This window comes from Camelina sativa, chromosome 1 (genome assembly GCF_000633955.1).
Source record: "Camelina sativa cultivar DH55 chromosome 1, Cs, whole genome shotgun sequence".
Classification (NCBI taxonomy): domain Eukaryota; kingdom Viridiplantae; phylum Streptophyta; class Magnoliopsida; order Brassicales; family Brassicaceae; genus Camelina; species Camelina sativa.
This window is the reverse complement of record NC_025685.1, coordinates 6,661,292-6,670,689: the sequence shown is the minus strand read 5'-3', so window position 1 is coordinate 6,670,689 and position 9,398 is coordinate 6,661,292. Positions and strand designations below refer to the sequence as shown.

The 9,398-nt window shown below is 35.3% G+C and overlaps 1 pseudogene; it reads left to right on the top strand.

The window, feature by feature from the left end:
- The window catches only part of LOC104779912, a 7,048-nt pseudogene extending 725 nt beyond the window's left edge, over positions 1–6,323 (top strand).

Below are 9,398 nucleotides of genomic sequence, written 5' to 3'. Positions count from 1 at the left end.
TTTTTTTGCTTTGAGTAAAAGGGATTCTCGCATTTAATTCAAGTTTGCATTTTGCTTTTACTTTCGTGAAGTTCGTGTTATTGAGTAAACGTTGCAGCTTTGATTCTTTTGTGGGGTGAGTTTAGCTCTAGGGAGAAGAGGAGGGAGGGATTGGTGATAATTGTTATAGTCTGCTACTCTGCTCTCTGATTGTGTTGTTATTGGCTTATTTATTTTTATCAATATAGTGTTTGCAGTGGGAGAGTAGAGAGAGTGTTTTTTCCTTGTATGTGGAGATGGAAGATGTTGCGGGTTTACAAGAGGCAGCTGGAGCCAGATTTAGTCAGATTGAGTTGATTGGAAATTGATCTTTTGGTGATGTCTATAAAGCGTAAGTATCCAGTTTGGAAAAATGGATTGAGCATTTATCTAATTATTTCATGTGATAAAAGTCATCTTTTTTTTTTTTGTATGCTGAGCTAGTGCTGTTGCTTATCAGGTTTGATAAGGACCTCAATAAAGAAGTTGCCATTAAAGTAATCGACTTGGAAGAATCGTGAGTACATTTTCTATTTTAAGTTCTTTCTTGTCATATATGCATTTCTTCTCTTAAGGTTTTGGATATAAGTTGACTAATTACATTTTATAACTCGATGAATGTTTTGTTCATGATTCTCAAAGGATAAAGGGCAGTAATCTTTCCTTAGCTTTTACTAGACTTATAGATTCAGCTGTTAGTTATAGTGTGTTTGGTTGAGCATACCATAATCCTCCTTACTAATTTTCTAACTAACCTTTTTACTTGATATCTGACAGTGAAGATGAGATCGAAGATATCCAGAAGGTACCTCTGCATTGACGTCAATTTCTAAGCTTAATACATTGGTGTGTATGGATTGTCGTGCTCATTTTCTTTTGTTGACCACCCCCAGGAAATTTCAGTCTTATCACAATGTCGTTGCCCGTATATTACCGAATACTATGGTTCTTATCTTCATCACACCAAGTTGTGGATCATCATGGAATATATGGCTGGTGGCTCAGTTGCTGATCTTGTATGTCAACTCACTACTTTTGTATTCAGAACTTAAAGAATTTTGGAAGTATAGTTGTGTGTGTGGTGATGCACACACGGTATCGATCTGTGTCCTGTACTTATATTCTCTCTGATACAACTTATAATTCTCAAAAGTGATATATCTTGCGCAGCTTCAATCTGGTAATCCATTGGATGAATCATCAATCGCTTGTATCACACGCGATCTGCTTCATGCTGTTGAATATCTACATAATGAGGGAAAGATCCACAGAGACATTAAAGGTTCTGTGTGCGTTAATATAATTACTGTGGTTTATGTGTTTAACTGCTTGGTGTATAAAACCTTTTTCTTCCCTTCTTTGCAGCTGCTAATATTTTGTTGACCGAGAATGGAGATGTTAAGGTTTTTTGTTACTTTTATTATAGCAGTAAAATCTTCAATATCTTCTGTTTCGAGTATTAGTTCCGTGAGCTTCATCCTCAACATCCTTTTCACTTTGCATCAGGTGGCGGACTTTGGTGTGTCTGCTCAGCTAACGCGGACAATATCAAGAAGAAAGGTGCGTACTCTACTATGCCAATGATCACTGTTGATTTTGATTCTTGTTACTGATTCAACTTTCTGATGTGCAATGTATCTTTTATGTCCCCATAATATATGAGGAGGGTTGGTAATAAAGTTTATGGTCTCCTTGTTTAGATTTTGCTGCTTGCGGTCTATTGGCTTTTACTGAATTAAGTTTTCCACGGACTATGATACTCTTGAATAGTCCTATTCACTAGGTCATTATTATTATACATCTATCTGCAGCCCCGGTTCCAATTTCTCATCTACAGCCTTACATAGTAGAATCCTGTGCATGTTTCAATTATGGAAATATTTATATGTTAGAAGAGATCTTCTGAAAGATGGCCTTAACAAAAAGCTTCTCTTATCAATTCGGATAACTCTATAGTTCTCTGCTAAGGGTCTAGAATTTTCGTTCATTCATCAGGGCTCACCTGGGTTGTGTGCGCTGATATGTTAAGCAATGACAGACTTTTGTAGGAACCCCATTTTGGATGGCACCAGAAGTGATTCAAAACACAGAAGGGTATAATGAAAAGGTATCTCGTCTATATGCTGATCTCCACCTCTTCTAGCTTGACATGTCTTATGTTTCAGCAAATCTAATATTTTTTGGCAATTTTGTTTCTGTTGCTGGGATTGTTGTCATTGTAAGCAGATATTTGGTCGCTCGGAATTACGGTTATTGAGATGGCAAAAGGAGAACCTCCCCTAGCTGACCTTCATCCTATGAGAGTGCTTTTTATCATTCCTCGGGAAAATCCACCTCAGGTTTCACATTTTTTTATTTTAAACATGATAAAGTTATGCAGCTGGTTTGTGTGCTTTGCCTCAGTGAAATTCTGTCACTGCTATTTCTTGATTGTGAAGCCGCCTTTTAATGTTTAACGTTCTTTCTTTTCTGTGCAGTTAGATGAGCATTTTTCCCGTCCGGTCAAGGAGTTTGTTTCATTATGCGTGAAGAAGGTCCCTGCTGAGGTATTTATAATGCAATCCTTGAAATCTTTGCTTTTTTTTAACAGCAGCAGTGGGATTTCAAGATCTCTTATTCAAGCCTTATACTTTCAGAGACCAAGTGCTAGAGAACTTATTAAACACAGATTTATTAAGAATGCTAGGAAAAGTCCGAAACTTCTTGAGAGGATAAGGTCTGATGCTTTTTCTCTTCAACGGATTTGGCATGTGATTTCAGTTATGACTTTCCTAAATTGATTGTATGTCAAAAGTAACATTTAGATGGTTTTCCCGTATGTTTGTCTTGATCTTTTATATGCCAAAAGAAAATCCAGAATAAGCACGATTGTTGTTCTGTCCTTTTTTCCTCTTTAAAGAGAGCGGCCAAAGTACCAAGTAAAAGAGGATGAAGAGACACCTAGGAATGGTCCCAAAACTCCAGTTCAATCATCTGGTACTGTTAGGGTGGCTAGAGATGAAAGAAGCCAAGGCTCTCCTGGATCTAGGTTCGATGGATTTCTGGGCTTGGGGTTTCTTCTGTTACTTGTTTGAAAAAATCTCTTATAACTCGTAGCTACAGTTTTCAGGGGAATACTGTCAAAAATGCTGGATGGGACTTTAGCGTTGGGGGGTCACAGAGTATTGGAACAGTTCGTGCTTTAAAACCTCCTCAAGCGAGAGAGAGGCGCCAAGAAGTTTCTTCTAATCATATTTCGCAAAGAACAACAAGAGCTAGTGGTAATCAATGGTCATCTGCGACTGGTAGTACAACTTCTGGAGCCTCTGATGGAGGTTTTGTCAAAAAACATCCTTTTCGGAATGACCATGAAGATGGCTTCAACGAAGAAGTAAGATCCTTTCCCTCTTGTGTGCCAAATGCAGCCCGTCTTATTTGACACGATTTTTGCTGTTATTGTTGCACCTGAAAATTATATTCTAAAGCATGTCGTGATATGTATGTTTCATGTTACTTGGGTAATGATTTCTACTGCAGGGATCTAGTTTTAAGTTTCACGTCTAGGATTTACTCTATTGTATGTCTATGTATGCTTAAGAATGAGGACACGGTAACATATGTTTTGTACCTTGTCCTTCTAATCCCAGGATGATTCATCGCTCAGTGGATCGGGAACTGTTGTCATAAGAACCCCAAGAAATTCTCAATCATCTTCAATATTCCGTGAACAAAGCTCTGGGGTATGAAGGTCCTGGATCCATTATAACATCATCTACAGAAATGAAACAAGCTCCGAGTCTTATGAAAGATTCCATTTCTACTCTGTTAGTCTAGCGGCAGGTATACACCTTTTCATGATGCTTCAGCAAGTGGAACTGTTGTTGTTCGTGGACAGTACGATGACTCTGGATCACCTCGAACCCCAAAATCTAGACTAGGGATTCAAGAGAGAACTTCCAGTGCCTCAGAAGATAGCATCGCAAATCTCGCGGAGGTTTGTTTATCCCTTTTAATCTTCATATTATCTTGAAAGGTTGCCTCTCGGAATTGTACTAGCCATCACCTTTTTTTTTTTGCATATATCTTTACATTGCTTTAGATATCTTCTGTTCATTTGGATTTATCATCTGATTCTTACTCTTGAATTCAATACTTCTTTCAGGCAAAGGCAGCACTTGACGCAGGCTTCAGAAGGGGAAATGCTAGAGAAAGACTTGGAATAAGGAAGAACAATAATGATGGGACGGTTAACCGAAGAAGGGAACAAAGTGCCGATGATTCTGATTATTCAGGGTGAATGTAGATCCTAGCTTCTCATGCTCAGAGAATGTAGTATGCTCATTTCTAACACGAAGCTACAATTTATGCAGAAACTCTGGCGATGAGTCTAGTAAACAAAAAGCACGCCCAAGTTCAGAACAAGTGAGTGATGAAGAAGATGAGTCCAAATGGGATTCATTGCCTGCATCATTGTCAGTATTGCTCATACCGTCCCTAAAAGAGGTACTGCTACTATAATAACTACAATCAAATCTTTTTCACTTGCGTATAAAAATGAGTTGCGACTTGCGAGTAGGTTAAACGAATAGCGAAATGATCATGTCTTCTGGTTCATGGTGTAGGCTCTTGGTGACGATCCAAAAGAATCTATTGGGCGTACAGTGTTGAGATCCTTTGTGACGATGGAACGTGAAAAACCTGGTTCTTGTGAAGCTTTTGTTGCCAAGCTGATTGAACTTTTGGGAAGGTACATGAAACTTTAAACAACACATAGAGAAAACACATGTTTGGTCATCTGATTGTGAATACACTTAATGTGAGAAAAACCATAAATCCCTAACAGTTCAAAAGAAGCTTCGGTGAAAGATTTGCATGACATNCCACATATCTTTACATTGCTTTAGGTATCTTCTGTTCATTGGGATTTATCATCTGATTCTTACACTTATATTCAATACTTCTTTCAGGCAAAGGCAGCACTTGACGCAGGCTTCAGAAGGGGAAATGCTAGAGAAAGACTTGGAATAAGAAAGAACAATAATGATGGGACGGTTAACCGAAGAAGGGAACAAAGTGCCGATGATTCTGATTATTCAGGGTGAATGTAGATCCTAGCTTCTCATGCTCAGAGAATGTAGTATGCTCATTTCTAACACGAAGCTACAATTTATGCAGAAACTCTGGCGATGAGTCTAGTAAACAAAAAGCACGCCCAAGGTCAGAACAAGTGAGTGATGAAGAAGATGAGTCCAAATGGGATTCATTGCCTGCATCATTGTCAGTATTGCTCATACCGTCCCTAAAAGAGGTACTGCTACTATAATAACTACAATCAAATCTTTTTCACTTGCGTATAAAAATGAGTTGCGACTTGCGAGTAGGTTAAACGAATAGCGAAATGATCATGTCTTCTGGTTCATGGTGTAGGCTCTTGGTGACGATCCAAAAGAATCTATTGGGCGTACAGTGTTGAGATCCTTTGTGACGATGGAACGTGAAAAACCTGGTTCTTGTGAAGCTTTTGTTGCCAAGCTGATTGAACTTTTGGGAAGGTACATGAAACTTTAAACAACACATAGAGAAAACACATGTTTGGTCATCTGATTGTGAATACACTTAATGTGAGAAAAACCATAAATCCCTAACAGTTCAAAAGAAGCTTCGGTGAAAGATTTGCATGACATGGCGGTCCGTGTTTTTGCCAAAACCACACCCGACTATGTAGTGAACAAAAGAAAACAAGATAACAAGGAGTTTAGTTCCAACACAAACGTTAGCCCACTGGGCAGATTCTTACTCTCAAGGTTTGTTCGATATGGAACAATTTTTCTTGAACTTGGAACTTTGTTTTCATTTAAAGCCTCGAAATGGGTTTCTTTGTTTTCTCTCTGCAGATGGCTAGGCCAATCATCACGTGATCTTTAAGCTCCCACCCTGAGACAACCTACACATAGAATGCATTGGCTTGTTTTTTTAATTTCATTGATGCGTTAATTTTTGGTATTTATGTGCATAAAATATCTTTAAAGGTATTTCTAGATTTTGTCCAAAAAAAAATGTATTTCTAGATTTCTTTTTTCTTTCTCTCCTTTGGTTTTTATTTTTTAAAATTTTACAAATTTGTTTTTATTTTTTTCAATTTGTCTTCCCCAAGTTTTCAAGAGGAAATTCTATTCATAGTTGTGTATTATTAAAGGGTTTGGCTTATTTTGTTTGTATTAAAGGGTTTGGCTAATTTTGTTTGTTTGTATTATTACAAAAATGTAGTTTGATAATCATTTCCTTAAATTACTTATGTTTACGTTTATGAATAGCTTTCTTGTTTAGTAATTTGATAATCATTGTCTTAATACATATATTTAGTTGTTAATATTGCTAAGTTCGTCCCAAGCGATAAAACCCAAAAGTCTTTTAGAAGATTCCAAGTCTCAATCACGCAACTTCCTTAACGCTCCGTGCAATAACATCACTACAAACATATACCAAAACAAAAAAATTAATTCCCAAGTATACGTAACGCGCCTACATTTAAATAAGAGAGACATAGAAAGAGATTAAAAAAAAATTGTACTTAAGTAAGCAGCAAGAAGAGACGAGAAAAAAGCGATAACAACTTCTCTACGCATAAGAAGAGCCGATATTCCTGCAAAACAACATTCGTACAACAACGATCGTCAAGAGATATTTTGCCTTGCATTATGTCCACAAAAAGTATTAAGTATAGTACTTGTTTCTTTATCAACCTAATTTGGAGATGAAGAAGAGCAAACGACGAATGAAGGGGTAAACTTGATCAAGTCCTTTTTTAACAATCAAATTGTCGAGATAATCCGTAACCGGAAAACTCGCTAACAGCACTAAAAATGGTGTCGTCTGCTTGTACAGAGATATTAAGAAGAAGATGACAAAGACAGAAATGTAGTTCCCGATGAACTGGCTAACGTTTTCTTGAACTCTTGCTGTTGCCTCCGATTGTGACACCGGGAACGAGTAGAGTTCAGTTCTGCCGCTGAAAACGCTAAACAGCGGCGTTTTGTTTTTGTCTAGGTCACTCGTTGTTAGCTTACCAAAAGGGTTGATTCTCAAGAGGGACAAGAGAATCCTCGCCCGTGAAACTATGGTGGAGTATGATGACGTGGAGACGGTGGCGGAGACCTCTTGTTTCTCTCTTTGCTTTGCATCGCTAATCGCTCGCAAAGATATTTTTTCTTAGTTCCCTTTTTGTTTTAATATATTATGTAACTTGTTTTTTTTTTGTGGGCAATGTGTGTTGTCTTTTATATATATAGATAGATTGATTATGTTAGCAAATATTTCAAAATTTGATTGCAGTTGTGTATTCATATATGATCATTAAATTATATATTTTTGCAGTTATCATTGTTACTTATTCTGTAAAATATTTCAAAGTAGCATTATAATGTCTAGATTAAATTTCATATAATATTTTTTGCAGTGATTTACTCATTAATGGAATGCATGGTGTGGCAGCTTTTACTATTGGATAAATGTTACGAATCCATCAATATCATCCATGCTCTTCGTAAGGTAGCAAATCGCGAATTTTTTAGAGTTAATGTACCAACGTGCCATTCATATTAAATTTTAGAGTTGATATTTTCGCGTCATTTTGATCAGGCCTTTACTTGAGCCCATTAATTAAGACAAAGTTAATTACCAGACAACTGAAAAAATTTCAGAAAAAAAAAAGTTAACGCTAATAGAAGCTTTGATTTAAAAGTTAAAACGATGAAAATCATTATAGAACGTAGCTCTATATAATTTGTTCAAAAGAAAAAAAAAAGGAACATAACTCTATATTTATGGTAATTGTACTTTATTTATTTTGATACTCCGAAGTCCTAACGTTTACTATTTTGTGATCCGTTGACAAAAAAAGCTAATACTCCATTATGATGTAACATGTCTGTGATCATATGTGTATATATGATGAAAGCCTCAATCAATTCCTCACAAAACGGAATTTGGTTTTTTCCTTGAAGTTTCAATGAATAGTTTTCTTTTAATGTCGGCAATCAAATTGTAAATCAGGCTGATTACCTTCTTTTTTTTGTACTATATATAAAGTAACAAAAGCGAGTATGAAAATGCTAGGAGCGTGAAGGGCGGCGATAACAAGTTTCAAAAGACTAAATAAATTACTACATAATTTTAGTTAAGAGAACAAAAGGATAAAAGGAGTTGACGGCGTCATTGTAAGGCCCTGAATGGAAGCAAGTATTTAGCGGAATTGAGAAAAAAATTCTGAATAACCCACTTAAGTTACCAATCACAACTATTATTATAGTTTCGTGGTTTTGCAAATAAAACAAAGAAAAGAATGGATGCGTTTTTTAGAACAGAAAATAGTCTTGGACCGCAATAAAACTTCAAAAAAGTTATTAGCCAGCAGTCAGACCGCAATGGAGTATATATATATATATTATTTTTATTATTATTAAAATAGTATATAGCTGTAATTTTTTCTCACGTATATAACTAATACCTAAGATATCTATTCTCTCCTCTTCCTTCATGTATCATTGTTATAAAATAATAAAATAATATTGTATTTAAACTTTATTATTATTGAATAAATATTGAAGAAACATGCGATAGTTTGGTATATTAAATTTATTAAAACATTTTATTAAAAAATTGTTTTTTAATTTAATAACTTTTTGTCAAAGATTTTTTCATATCATTTTCCCTAAATATAAATTACCACATACCAAAATTAAGCTTTTTATATATTTTTAATATAATTTTGACCAAAGGCAAACATTCAATAAAGCAAAATTAATTGTCTTCTTCTAATACAAGAAAGAGTCATGTAAATAGATGTTCAGTCTTTTCACATAAATATATAAAGTGTTGATAAAAATACAATAATTTTAACAATATTCGAATCAATCTATCTTTAAAAAATAAGCTATAGGAGATTGAACTAAAGATAATTAATTGGTTTATACAAATCTTGTTTATTTATGTAAATATATTTTGTATAAAAAATATATCTACAAAATATATGAAATTATATTACACATAATAATTTATATTATTTATATTATTTTGTACCGCTTATTCTAAACCGCAATTATTTTTTCACCAATCAAGTTTTATTTTGGACTGTTTATTTTCTATTACCCGCATTTGTCCCGCAAATATATTTCTTCCGTATGAATCGCATTATTAATTTTTTTGTCCTGCACAATTAAATATGCTGTCACTATTTGGACCCTAAATGTCAAAACAGACACGTGAAAGCCAATAAGGTCTCCTCGAAGTTTCATGGAATAGACGACAGTTCAACTGACCTGACACATCACCCAACACTCATATGCCGCAGCTAACGGCGGTTTAACGGTAACGGCAACCGCCCATAATGCCCCCCTTCTCAT